Source organism: Mobula hypostoma, chromosome 6 (assembly GCF_963921235.1).
Source record: "Mobula hypostoma chromosome 6, sMobHyp1.1, whole genome shotgun sequence".
Taxonomy (NCBI): Eukaryota; Metazoa; Chordata; class Chondrichthyes; order Myliobatiformes; family Myliobatidae; genus Mobula; species Mobula hypostoma.
This window is the reverse complement of record NC_086102.1, coordinates 486,550-499,087: the sequence shown is the minus strand read 5'-3', so window position 1 is coordinate 499,087 and position 12,538 is coordinate 486,550. Positions and strand designations below refer to the sequence as shown.

General features: G+C 43.5%; 1 protein-coding gene across 8 annotated transcripts in view; it reads right to left on the bottom strand.

Moving 5' to 3' along the window:
- pknox1.1 (pbx/knotted 1 homeobox 1.1) overlaps nt 1-12,538 on the bottom strand; it is a 295,655-nt gene that overhangs the window by 268,942 nt on the left and 14,175 nt on the right. For 2 of the 8 annotated variants that reach the window (XM_063050188.1, XM_063050194.1), the window contains exon 2: nt 10,814-10,973. The exons of the other annotated variants lie outside the window; for them this stretch is intronic. The gene's annotated coding sequence lies outside the window, so the exon portion shown is untranslated. The remainder of the gene's footprint in view (nt 1-10,813; nt 10,974-12,538) is intronic. 8 annotated transcript variants of the gene reach the window in all.

Here is a 12,538-nt window from a genome sequence, read left to right as displayed (position 1 = left end):
AGCTCTGCCTTTAACACCATCATTCCAAATAAACTGATTCCTAAGCTCCGGAACCTGGGCCTTAGCACTCAGATCTGCAGCCGGATCCAACTTTCTCACAGACAGGACTCAGGCTGTAAAAATAGGGGACAAGCTCTCCTCTACAATCACTCTGAGCACCGGTGCCCCACAAGGCTGTGTACTCAGTCCCCTGCTGCACTCACTGCACACCCATGATTGTGTAGCCAAGTTTCCATCAAACTCAATATAAAAGTTTGCTGATGACACAACAACTGTAGGCCGTATCTCGGGTAATGATGAGTTTGAGTACAGAGAGGAAATTAAGAACCTGGTGGCATGGTGCGAAGACAATAACCTATCCCTCAACGTCAGCAAGATGAAGGAATCGGTTGTTGACTTCAGAAGGAGTAGCGGACCGCACGACCCAATTTACATTGGTGGTGCGCAAGTGGAACAGGTCAAAAGCTTTAAGTTCCTCGGGGTCAATATCACCAATGACCTGACTTGGTCCAACCAAGCAGAGTTCACTGCCAGGAAGGCCCACCAGCACCTTTACTTCCTGAGAAAACTAAAGAAATTTGGCCTGTCCCCTAAAACCCTCACTAATTTTTATAGATGCACTGTAGAAAGCATTCTTCTAGGGTGCATCACAACCTGGTATGGAAGTTGTCCTGTCCAAGACCGGAAGAAGCTGCAGAAGATCGTGAACAGAGCGCAGCACATCACACAAACCAATCTTCCGTCCTTGGACTCACTTTACACCGCACGCTGTCGGAGCAATGCTGCCAGGATAATCAAGGACACGACCCACCCAGCCAACACACTTTTCGTCCCTCTTCCCTCCAGGAGAAGGCTCAGGAGCTTGAAGACTCGTACGGCCAGATTTGTGAACAGCTTCTTTCCAACTGTGATAAGACAGCTGAATGGATCCTGAGCCGGATCTGGGTCATACCCTCCAAATATCCGGACCTGCCTCTTGGTTTTTTTTGCACTACCTTACTTTCCGTTTTCCATTTATGATTTATAATATAATTTTTTTAATATTTACTATCAATTTTTACTCCAGGAAGTGGGAAGTGCAGAATCAAATATCGCTGTGATGATTGTACGTTCTAGTACCAATTGTTTGGCGACAATAAAGTATAAAAAAAAGTATAAAAGTATAAAGTATTAGCCTAGGGTTAAATTGGGGGTTGCAGGATGGTGCCGCATGAAGGGCCGGAAGGCCTGTTCTGTACTGTGCCTGAATAAAACAAAACAATTTCTTCTCTTTTATTTTATCAAAACGCTGAGAGTTTAGACACCTTTCTCATTTCCTTGTCCTTTTCTGTTCTAGGAGGAAGAACCCACCTAGTCCAATCACTCATTAAAATTAAAGCTCCATGTCCCCATGCCATTCCAGTAAATCTCATGTGTGGCATCGATATCCAGTCAACCATCAAGGTGTTGTGTATAAATGTAAAAATTTGGTTGGTCATATTTGGAGTATTATACACCATTCTGGTCACCGCATTACAAGAAAAATGAGGAGGCTTTGAAGAAGGTGCCAAACAGTTAGGGCGAGGTGCAGAAGTGCTTCACTAGGACATTGCCTGCATTTGAGTGTTAGCTCGAGTGGAATAATAACAGGGTTGTCGTAATGGGAGATTTTAATTTCCCCAATATTGATTGGCATCTCCCTAGAGCAAGGGGATTAGATGGGTTAGAGTTTGTTTGGTGTGTTCAGAAAGGTTTCCTGACACAATATGCAGATACACCTACAAGAGGAGAGGCTGTACTTGATCTGGTATTGGGAAATGAACCTGGTCAGGTGTCAGATCTCTCAGTGGAAGCGCATTTTGGAGATAGTGATCACAATTCTATCTCCTTTGCCACAACATTGGAGAGGGATAGGAACAGACAAGTTAGGAAAGTGTTTAATTGGAGTAAGGGTAAATATTGGGCTATCAGCCAGGAACTCGGAAGTATAAATTGGGAGCAGATATTCTCGGGGAAATGTACGGCAGAAATGTGGCAAATGTTCAGGGGAATGTTTAAATGTTCAGATTTGTGAGGATTTCTGCACAGGTACATTCCAATGAGTCAGGGAAAGGATGGTAGGGTACAGGAACCGTGGTGTACAAAGGCTGTTGTAAATCTAGTCAAGAAGAATAGCTTACAAAAGGTTCAAAAAACTAGGTAATGATAGAGGTAGTCATAGTCATAGTCATACTTTATTGATCCCGAGGGAAATTGGTTTTCGTTACAGTTGCACCAACCAAGAATAGAGTATAGATAAAGCAATATAAAACCATAAATAATTAAATAGTAATATGTAAATACCAGGAAATAAGTCCAGGACCAGCCTATTGGCTCAGGGTGTCTGACCCTCCAAGGGAGGAGTTGTAAAGTTTGATGGCCACAGGCAGGAATGACTTCCTATGACGCTCAGTGTTGCATCTCGGTGGAATGAGTCTCTGGCTGAATGTACTCCTGTGCCCAACCAGTACATTATGTAGTGGATGGGAGACATTGACCAAGATGGCATGCAACTTGGACAGCATCCTCTTTTCAGAGACCACCGTCAGAGAGTCCAGTTCCATCCCCACAACATCACTGGCCTTACAAATGAGGTTGTTGATTCTGTTGGTGTCTGCTACCCTCAGCCTGCTGCCCCAGCTCACAACAGCAAACATGATAGCACTGGCCACCACAGACTCGTAGAATATCCTCAGCATCGTCCGACAGATGTTCAAGGACCTCAGTCTCCACAAGAAAGAGAGACAGCTCTGACCCTTCTTGTAGACAAGGCTAGCAGGAAGGAGCTTAAGAAAGAAGTTAGGAGAGCCAGAAGGAGTCATGAGAAGGCCTTGGTGGACAAGATTAAGGAAAACCCCCAGGCATTCTACAATTATGTAAAGACCAAGAGGATAAGACATGAGAGAATAGGACCAATCAACTGTGACAGTGGAAAAGTGTGTATGGAACCAGTGGAGATAGCAGAGGTACTTAATAAGTACTTTGCTTCAGTATTCACAACAGATAAGGATCTTGACGATTGTAGGGATGACTTACAATGGACTGAAAAGCTTGAGCATGTAGATATTAAGAAAGAGTATGTGCTGGAGCTTTTCGAAAGCATCAAGTTGGATAAGTCATGAGGACCGGACTAGATGTACACCAGGCTTCCATGGGAGGCAAGGGAGGAGATTCCTGAGCCTTGGCAATGATCCTTGCATCATCAATGAGGACGAAAGAGGTTCTGGAGGATTGGAGGGTTGTGTATGCAGTTCCCTTATTCAAGAAAGGGAGTAGGGTTAGCCCAGGAAATTATAGGCCAGTGAGTCTTAGTTCAGTGGTTGGTAAATTGATGGAGAAGATCCTGAGAGGCAGGATTTTTGAACATTTGGAGAGGCATAATAGGATTAGGAATAGTCAGCATGGTTTTGTGAAAGGCAGGTTGTGCCTTATGAGCATGATTGAATTTTTTGAGAATGTGACTGACTAAACACATTGATGACGGTAGAGCTCTGGATAGATAGAGCTATGGATTTTAGAACATAGAACATAGAATAGTACAGCACAGTACAGGCGCTTCAGCCCACAATGTTGTGCCGACCCTCAAACCCTGACTCCCATATAAGCCCCCACCTTAAATTCCTCCATATACCTGTCTAGTAGTCTCTTCAACTTCACTAGTGTATCTCCACCACTGACTCAGGCAGTGCATTCCACGCACCAACCACTCTCTGAGTAAAAAAACCTTCCTCTAATATCCCCCATGAACTTCCCACCTCTTACCTTAAAGCAATACAATGTCCTCTTGTATTGAGCAGTAGTGCCCTGGGGAAGAGTTGCTGGCTATCCACTCTATCTATTCCTCTCGTTATCTTGTACACCTCTATCATGTCTCCTCTCATCCTCCTTCTATCCAAAGAGTAAAGCCCTAGCTCCCTTAATCTCTGATCATAATGCATACTTTCTAAACCAGGCAGCATCCTGGTAAATCTCCTCTGTACCCTTTCCAATGCTTCCACATCCTTCCTATAGTGAGGTGACCAGAACTGGACACAGTACTCCAAGTGTGGCCTAACCAGAGTTTTATAGAGCTGCATCATTACATCGCGACTCTTAAACTCTATCCCTTGACTTATGAAAGCTAACACCCCATAAGCTTTCTTAACTATCCTATCCACCTGTGAGACAACTTTCAGGGATCTGTGGACATGTACCCCCAGATCCCTCTGCTCCTCCACACTACCAAGTATACTGCCACTTACTTTCTACTCTTCCTTGGAGTTTGTCCTTCCAAAGTGTACCACCTCACACTTCTCTGGGTTGAACTCCATCTACCACTTCTCAGCCCACTTCTGCATCCTATCAATGTCTCTCTGCAATCTTTGACAATCCTCTACACTATCTACAACACCACCAACCTTTGTGTCGTCTGCAAAATTGCCAACCCACCCTTCTACCCCCACATCCAGGTCGTTAATAAAAATCACAAAAAGTAGAGGTCCCAGAACAGATCCTTGTGGGACATCACTAGTCACAATCCTCCAATCTGAATGTACTTCCTCCACTACGATCCTCTGCCTTTTGATGGCAAGCCAATTCTGAATCCACCTGGCCAAACTTCCCTGGATCCCATGCCTTCTAACTTTCTGAATAAGCCTACCGTGTGGAACCTTGTCAAATGCCTTACTAAAATCCATATAGATCACATCCACTGCACTACCCTCATCTATATGCCTGGTCACCTCCTCAATCAGGCTTGTTAGACACGATCTGCCCTTTACAAAGCCATGCTGACTGTCCCTGATCAGACCATGATTCTCTAAATGCCCATAGATCCTATCTCTAAGAATCATTTCCAACAGCTTTCTCACCACAGACGTAAGGCTCACTGGTCTATAATTACCCGGATTATCCCTACTACCTTTTTTGAACAAGGGGACAACATTCGCCTCCCTCCAATCCTCCAGTCCCATTCCCGTGGACAACGAGGACATAAAGATCCTAGCCAGAGGCTCAGCAATCTCTTGTCTCGCCTCATGGAGCAGCCTGGGGAATATTCCGTCAGGCCCCGTGGACTTATCTATCCTAATATATTTTCACAACTCCAACACCTCCTCTCCCTTAATATCAGCATGCTCCAGAACATCAACCTCACTCATATTGTCCTCACCATCATCAAGTTCCCTCTCATTGGTGAATACAGAAGAGAAGTATTCATTGAGGACACATCTTCCCACCTTTATCTCTAATTGGTCCTACCTTCACTCCTGTCATCCTTTTTTTCTTCACAGAATTGAAGAATGCCTTGGGGTTTTCCTTTACCCTACTCGCCAAGGCCTTCTCATGCCCCCTTCTTGCTCTTCTCAGCCCCTTCTTAAGCTCCTTTCTTGCTTCCCTATATTCCTCAATAGACCCATCTGATCCTTGCTTCCTAAACCTCATGTATGCTGCCTTCTTCCACCTGACTAGATTTTCCACCTCACTTGTCACCCATGGTTCCTTCACCCTACCATTCTTTATCTTCCTCACCGGGACAAATTTATCCCTTACATCCCGCAAGAGATCTCTAAACATTGACCACATGTCCATAGTATATTTCCCTGCAAAAACATCATCCCAATTCACACCCGCAAGTTCTAGTCTTATAGCCTCATAATTTGCCTTTCCCCAATTAAAAATTTTCCTGTCCTCTCTGATTCTATCCTTTTCCATGATAATGCTAAAGGCCAGGGAGCGGTGGTCACTGTCCCCCAGATGCTCACCCACTGAGAGATCTGTGACCTGACCCGGTTCATTACCTAGTACTAGATTTAGTATGGCATTACCCCGGTCGGCCTGTCCACATACTGTGACAGGAATCTGTCCTGGACACACTTAACAAACTCTGCCCCATCTAAACCCTTGGAACTAATCAGGTGCCAATCAATATTAGGGAAGTTAAAGTCACCCATGATAACAACCCTGTTATTTTTGCACCTTTCCAAAATCTGCCTCCCAATCTGCTCCTCTGTATCTCTGCTGCTACCAGGGGGCCTATAGACATTTTAGCAAGGCATTTGATGAGGTACCCCATGCAAGGCCTATTGAGAAAGTAAGGAGGCATGGGATAAAAATGGAACATTGCTCTGTGGATCCAGAACTGGCTTGCCCACAGAAGGCAGAGAGTGGTTGCAGATGGGTCATATTCTGCATGGAGGTCAGTGACCAGCGGTGTGCCTCATGGATCTGTTCTGGGACCTCTCCTCTTTGTGATTTTTTATAAATGACCTGGATGAGGAAGTGGAGGGATGGGTTAGTAAATTTGCTGATGACACAAGGTTGGGGGTGTTGTGGATAGTGTGGAGGGCTATCAGAGGTTACAACTGGACATTGATACAACGGGACTGTCTTGTCTCCCTTTCTCTTCACCATTTACACCTCGGTCTTCAACTACTGCACAGTCTTGTCATATTCAGAAGTTTTCGGATGACTCTGCCATAGTTGGATGCATCAGCAAGGGAGATGAGGCTGAGTACAGGGCTACGGTAGGAAACTTTGTCACATGGTGTGAGCAGAATTATCTGCAGCTTAATGTGAAAAAGACTAAGGAGCTGGTGGTAGACCTGAGGAGAGCTAAGGTACTGGTGACCCCTGTTTCCATCCAGCGGGTCAGTGTGGACATGGTGGAGGATTACAAATACCTGGGTATACGAATTGACAATAAACTGGACTGCTCAAAGAACACTGAGGCTGTCTTCAAGGGTCAGAGCCGTCTCTATTTCCTGAGGAGACTGAGGTCCTTTAACATCTGCCAGACGATGCTGAGGATGTTAAACATAGAGACATAGAAAATAGGTGCAGGAGTAGGCCATTTGGCCCTTCGAGCCTGCATCGCCATTTATTATGATCATGGTTGATCATCTACGAGTCTGTGGTGGCCAGTGCTATCATGTTTGCTGTTGTGTGCTGGGGCAGCAGGCTGAGGGTAGCAGACACCAACAGAATCAACAAACTCATTTGTAAGGCCAGTGATGTTGTGGGGATGGAACTGGACTCTCTCACGGTGTTGTCTGAAAAGAGGATGCTGTCCAAGTTGCATGCCATCTTGGTCAATGTCTCCCATCCACTACATAATGTACTGGTTGGGCACAGGAGTATATTCAGCCAGAGACTCATTCCACCGAGATGCAACACAGAGCATCATAGGAAGTCATTCCTGCCTGTGGCCATCAAACTTTACAACTCCTCCCTTGGAGGGTCAGACACCCTGAGCCAATAGGCTGGTCCTGGACTTATTTCCGGACATAATTTACATATTACTATTTTAACTCTTTATGGTTTAATTACGATTTATTATTTATGGTGCAACTGTAGCGAAAACCAATTTCCCCCGGGATCAATGAAGTATGACTATGACTATGACAATGTCTATGATAAGATGGAAGACTGGGCTGAGAAGTGGCAGATGGAGTTCAACCCAGATAAGTGTGAGGTGGGTCATTTTGGTAGGTCAAATATTATGGCAGAATAAAGCATTAATGGTAAGACTCTCGGCAGTGTGGAGGATCAGAGGGATCTTGGGGTCCGACTCCATGGGACACTCAAAGCTGCTACGCAGGTTGACTCTGTGGTTTAGAAGGCATACGGTGCATTGGCCTTCATCAATCGTGGGAATGAGCTTAAGAGCTGAGAGATAATGTTGCAGCATGGATTCCTTAAAGGAAAATCCTGCCTGACAAACCTATTACAATTTTTTGAGGAAATTACAAGTAGGCTAGACAAGGGAGATGCAATAGATGTTGTATATTTGGATTTTCAGAAGGCTTTTGACAAGATGCCACACATGAGGCTACTTAACAAGTTAAGAGCCCATGGAATTACGGGAAAGTTACATACGTGGATAGAGCATTGGCTGATTGGCAGGAAACAGAGAGTGGGAATAAAGGGATCCTATTCTGGTTGGTTGCCAGTTACCAGTGGTGTTCCACAGGGGTCCGTGTTGGGGCCGCTTCTTTTTACATTGTACATCAACGATTTGGGTTACGGAATAGATGTTACGGAATAATTTGTGGCTAAGTTTGCTGATGATACAACGACAGGTGGAGGGGCCGGCAGTGCTGAGGAAACAGAGAGTCTGCAGAGAGACTTGGATAGATTGGAAGAATGGGAAAAAAGTGGCAAATGAAATACAATGTTGGAAAGTGTATGGTTATGCACTTTGGCAGAAGAAATAAACGGGCAGACTATTATTTAAATGGGGAGAGAATTCAAAGTTCTGAGATGCAACGGGACTTGGGAGTCCTCATGCAGGATACCCTTAAGGTTAACCTCCAGGCTGAATCGGTGGTGAAGAAGGCGAATGCAATGTTGGCATTCATTTCTAGAGGAATAGAGTATAGGAGCAGGGATGTAATGTTGAGGCTCTATAAGGTGCTGGTAAGACCTCACTTGGAGCACTGTGGGCAGTTTTGGTCTCCTTATTTAAGAAAGGATGTGCTGACATTGGAAAGGGTACAGAGAAGATTTACTAGAATGATTCCGGGAATGAGGGGGTTAACATATGAGGAACGTTTGTCCGCTCTTGGACTGTATTCTTTGGAGTTTAGAAGAATGAAGGAGGACCTCATAGAAACATTTTGAATGTTGAAAGGCATGGACAGAGTGGATGTGGCAAAGTTGTTTCCCATGATGGGGGAGTCTAGTATGAGAGGGCATGACTTAAGGATTGAAGGGCGCTCATTCAGAACAGAGATGTGAAGAAAATTTTTTTAGCCAGAGGGTGGTGAATCTATGGAATTTGTTGCCACGGGCAGCAGTGGAGGCCAAGTTATTGGGTGTATTTAAGGCAGAGATTAATAGGTATCTGAGTAGCCAGGGCATCAAAGGTTATGGTGAGAAGGCGGGGGAGTGGAACTAAATGGGAGAATGGATCAGCTCATGATAAAATGGCGGAGCAGACTCGATGGGCGGAATGGCCAACTTCTGCTCCTTTGTCTTGTGGTCTATGGTCTTATAGGACCCTGGGAGACCCCACTTGGAGTACTGTGCCCAGTTCTGGTCGCCTCACTACAGCAAGGACGTGGAAACCATAGACAGTGTGCAGAGGAGATTTACAAGGATGTTGCCTGGATTGGGGAGCATGCTTTATGAAAACAGGTTGAGTGAACTCGGCCTTTTCTCCTTGGAGTGACGGAGGATGAGAGGTGACCTGATAGAGGTGTACAAGATAATAAGAGGTATTGATCATGTGGATAGTCAGAGGTTTTTTTCCAGGGCTGAAATGGCTAGCACGAAAGAGCATAATTATAAGGTTCTTGGAAGTAGGTACAAGGAGATGTCAGGCGTTAAGTTTCTTACGCAGGGAGCGTTGGGTACGTGGAATCGACTGCCGCTGGCGGTGGTGGAGGCGGAAATGATAGGGTCTTTTAAGAGACTCCTGGATGGCTACACGGAGCTTTGAAAAATAGAAGGTTGGGTTCCGGTGACGTCATCGTCCAGAATGGCAGCTTAAATCAATAGCTCCTCCGGAAAAACGCATATTTTGCCCCGTTAATCCATCAAATATAAGCTCCTTCGAAAATATCTGAATAGGTAAGGGGGGGGCAAGAATGGGGAAAAAGAATGGTGATAAAAAAAGCATCACTGCGGAGCCTATGGAAGAGAGGTACAATGAGCGGCTCTCCTACACATGCGCGTGGTGGCGAAGCTGATGCTGGGCCTCGTTCAGGCGAAGCGGCAAACATGATAAAGATTCTGGAAGAGATAAGGGAAGTCCAAAAAGATATAAAACAGCAACTAAATGATATAAAGTCAGAGCTCGCCAATGTCAATCAGAAAATAGTGATGGCAGAGATTCGAATTGAGAAGGTGGAAGATCGTGTGCAAAACGTGGAACGGATACTAAGTAAGCCAATAAAAGTATTAAATCAACAGGAAAGTAAATTACTTGACCAGGAGGGAAGACTGCGATGGAAAAATATCAGGATTTATAATGTCCCTGAAGGAGTGGAGGAGTTATCGATGATGGAGTTTGTAGAAAAGTTGCTGCAGGAGGCGCTGGAGATTCCCGACTATGGAGATTGAAATTGAGAGGGTGCATCATGCGCTCGTCCCGAGGCCTCCCTGAGACAGAGGAAGTAAGCCGCGCTCAACAGTACTTAGATTCCTTTGATTCAAGAGCAAGGCAGAGATTCTACGAAGGACTTGGGGTAAGAAGAGGGCGCTTTGGAACAGGAAGTTAATATACTTCGATCAAGATTACCCCCGGGGTGGTCCAACAGAAACAGAAGGAATATTCCTAAGCGAAATGAATATTAAAGCAAGAAAAAATTAAATGCCAAACCCCGTACCCTGCTAAACTGAGGGTGTTTTACGAAGGAGGGATACAGCTATATCAGACGGTGGAAGAGGCGACTACAGACATGAACAACAGAGGATTGCCCGTTAGCGTGGTCAGACCGAGGGAAAGCCTGGCTGAGCAGTTATCCCGATCTGCTTGGGAAATAGAGGACCGAGAAAGCAGGGGACAGGAGGAGGACGAGAGAAGGATATTAGGAAGAGACTGCGAGTTCTCCAAAGACAGCCCTCGCCTCCTCCAGAAGAGCCATAAGGTTTGGCTAACTTTAAAAGTGCTGATAAACTAAAAGGAATCAAAAATAGACGGTGATATACCTATCTCAAGAAATACGTATTATAATGTGGATTTTATATTACTCAATTTTTTTTTTATTCATTCATTCACTCCTTTCTCCCCACCTAAATGAGAATACATACATGGGAGGAATACACAGGGAAATCATCCAGTTACTTTACAGTGGACATAGATTTTTTTACTTACTTTTACAGGTAAAGCAGCGGGGGCCCTCAACTCACAGGAAGGTGGGGCTATCCCCCACGGCGAGACGTTTCTTCTAGCTCAACCCAGGATGATCTAGAGACACCAGCCTTGGAATCACACCTTCGTTACCTTTTTTTAAAATTATTCACGATTCTTGGCTCTTATTCGTTCAGGGAATAGATCGATTAAGTTATATTCTAGAAATTTCAATGATATACTAACAGATAAATACACATAGCTAAGGAAAAAGTAAAATTCATTTCTTTTAATGTCAACGGGCTGTTAAATCCAATCAAACGCAGTAAAATTCTATCAAAAATGAAAAAAGAACAAGCCCATGTAGTATATTTACAGGAAACTCAGTTAAGTGATAATGAGCATGGAAAATTAAAGAGAATGGGCTTCATTGATTTGTTCTTCTCCTCATATAAATCAGGACATAGAAGAGGAGTTGCTATTCTCATCTCAAGCAAGCTAAATTTTCAAAAAGTATTCAAAATGGGAGATAAGGAGGGCAGATATATTCTGGTAAGGGGGAATATAGACAGAAATCCAGTTACTTTATTGAATATATACGCACCCCTAGGAAGTGATATTAGTTACTTTCAGAAAATTACTTATATTATGGTAACAGAAACAGAAGGTCTCTTGATATGTGGGGGAGACTTAAATTTACAATTACAACCAAAGTTAGACTCTTCCAATAGAAAAACTTATGAAACAAAGTCCCTACATAAGAAAGTTAACACTCTTTTTGAGGATGTTCGTCTAATTGATACATGGAGGAACCTTTTCCCCGACAGAAGGGATTACACTCATTATTCTGCCCCCCATTCTGTTTATGCAAGAATAGACTATTTCATAACATTTGGAAAAGATAAAGACAAATTAATCACCCATGGAATTGGGACAATAGATGTAAGTGACCATTATCTGTTGATCTTGACCTGCAACCAAAGAATACTATTTGGAAAATAAATTCAAGTCTACTCAATGATCCCTATTTTAAGGAACAAATTAAAAAAGAAATTGGTCTTTACTTAGAATTCAATGATAATAGAGAGGTTTCACCTCCCATTCTATGGGATACTCTGAAGGCTGTCTTAAGAGGGAAAATTATAGCGATATCTTCATATAAGAAAAAAATCAGGAATAAAAAATTAGAGGAATTACAAAATAAGCTGAAGGAACTAGAAAGAAAACACAAATTGAGTTTGGCACAGGATACACTAGAGGAAATTTTAAAAATTAGGAATGAAATTAATAGTTTGGCTACACAAGAAATTAGAAAAAATTTAATGTTTCTGAAACAGACACTATGAAAGTGGATCTAAATCTATGAAAATACTGGTGTGGAAACTGAAATAAAAGATAGCAGAAAATACAATTCATAGAATAAGGGATCCAAGAACAAAAGTGATAAAAAATAAGCTAAGCGAAATTCAAGAAGCTTTTGAAGTGTTTTACAAAACTCTATATTCCAAAGTTCCAGGGGGAAGCATAACCCAAACTGACACCATCCTGAATTCTTTAGAGGTACCCACTTTAAGCAAAGAACGAAATAGAACGATGACTGCTGACATAACTGAAGCTGAATTTAAAATGGCAATTAGTAGGCTTAAATTAAGCAAGTCACCAAGATCAAATGGATATACGGCAGAGTGGTATAAAGAGTTTAGAAGTGAGTTAGTTCCTATTTTACTCCCCACACTGAACTGGACCCTA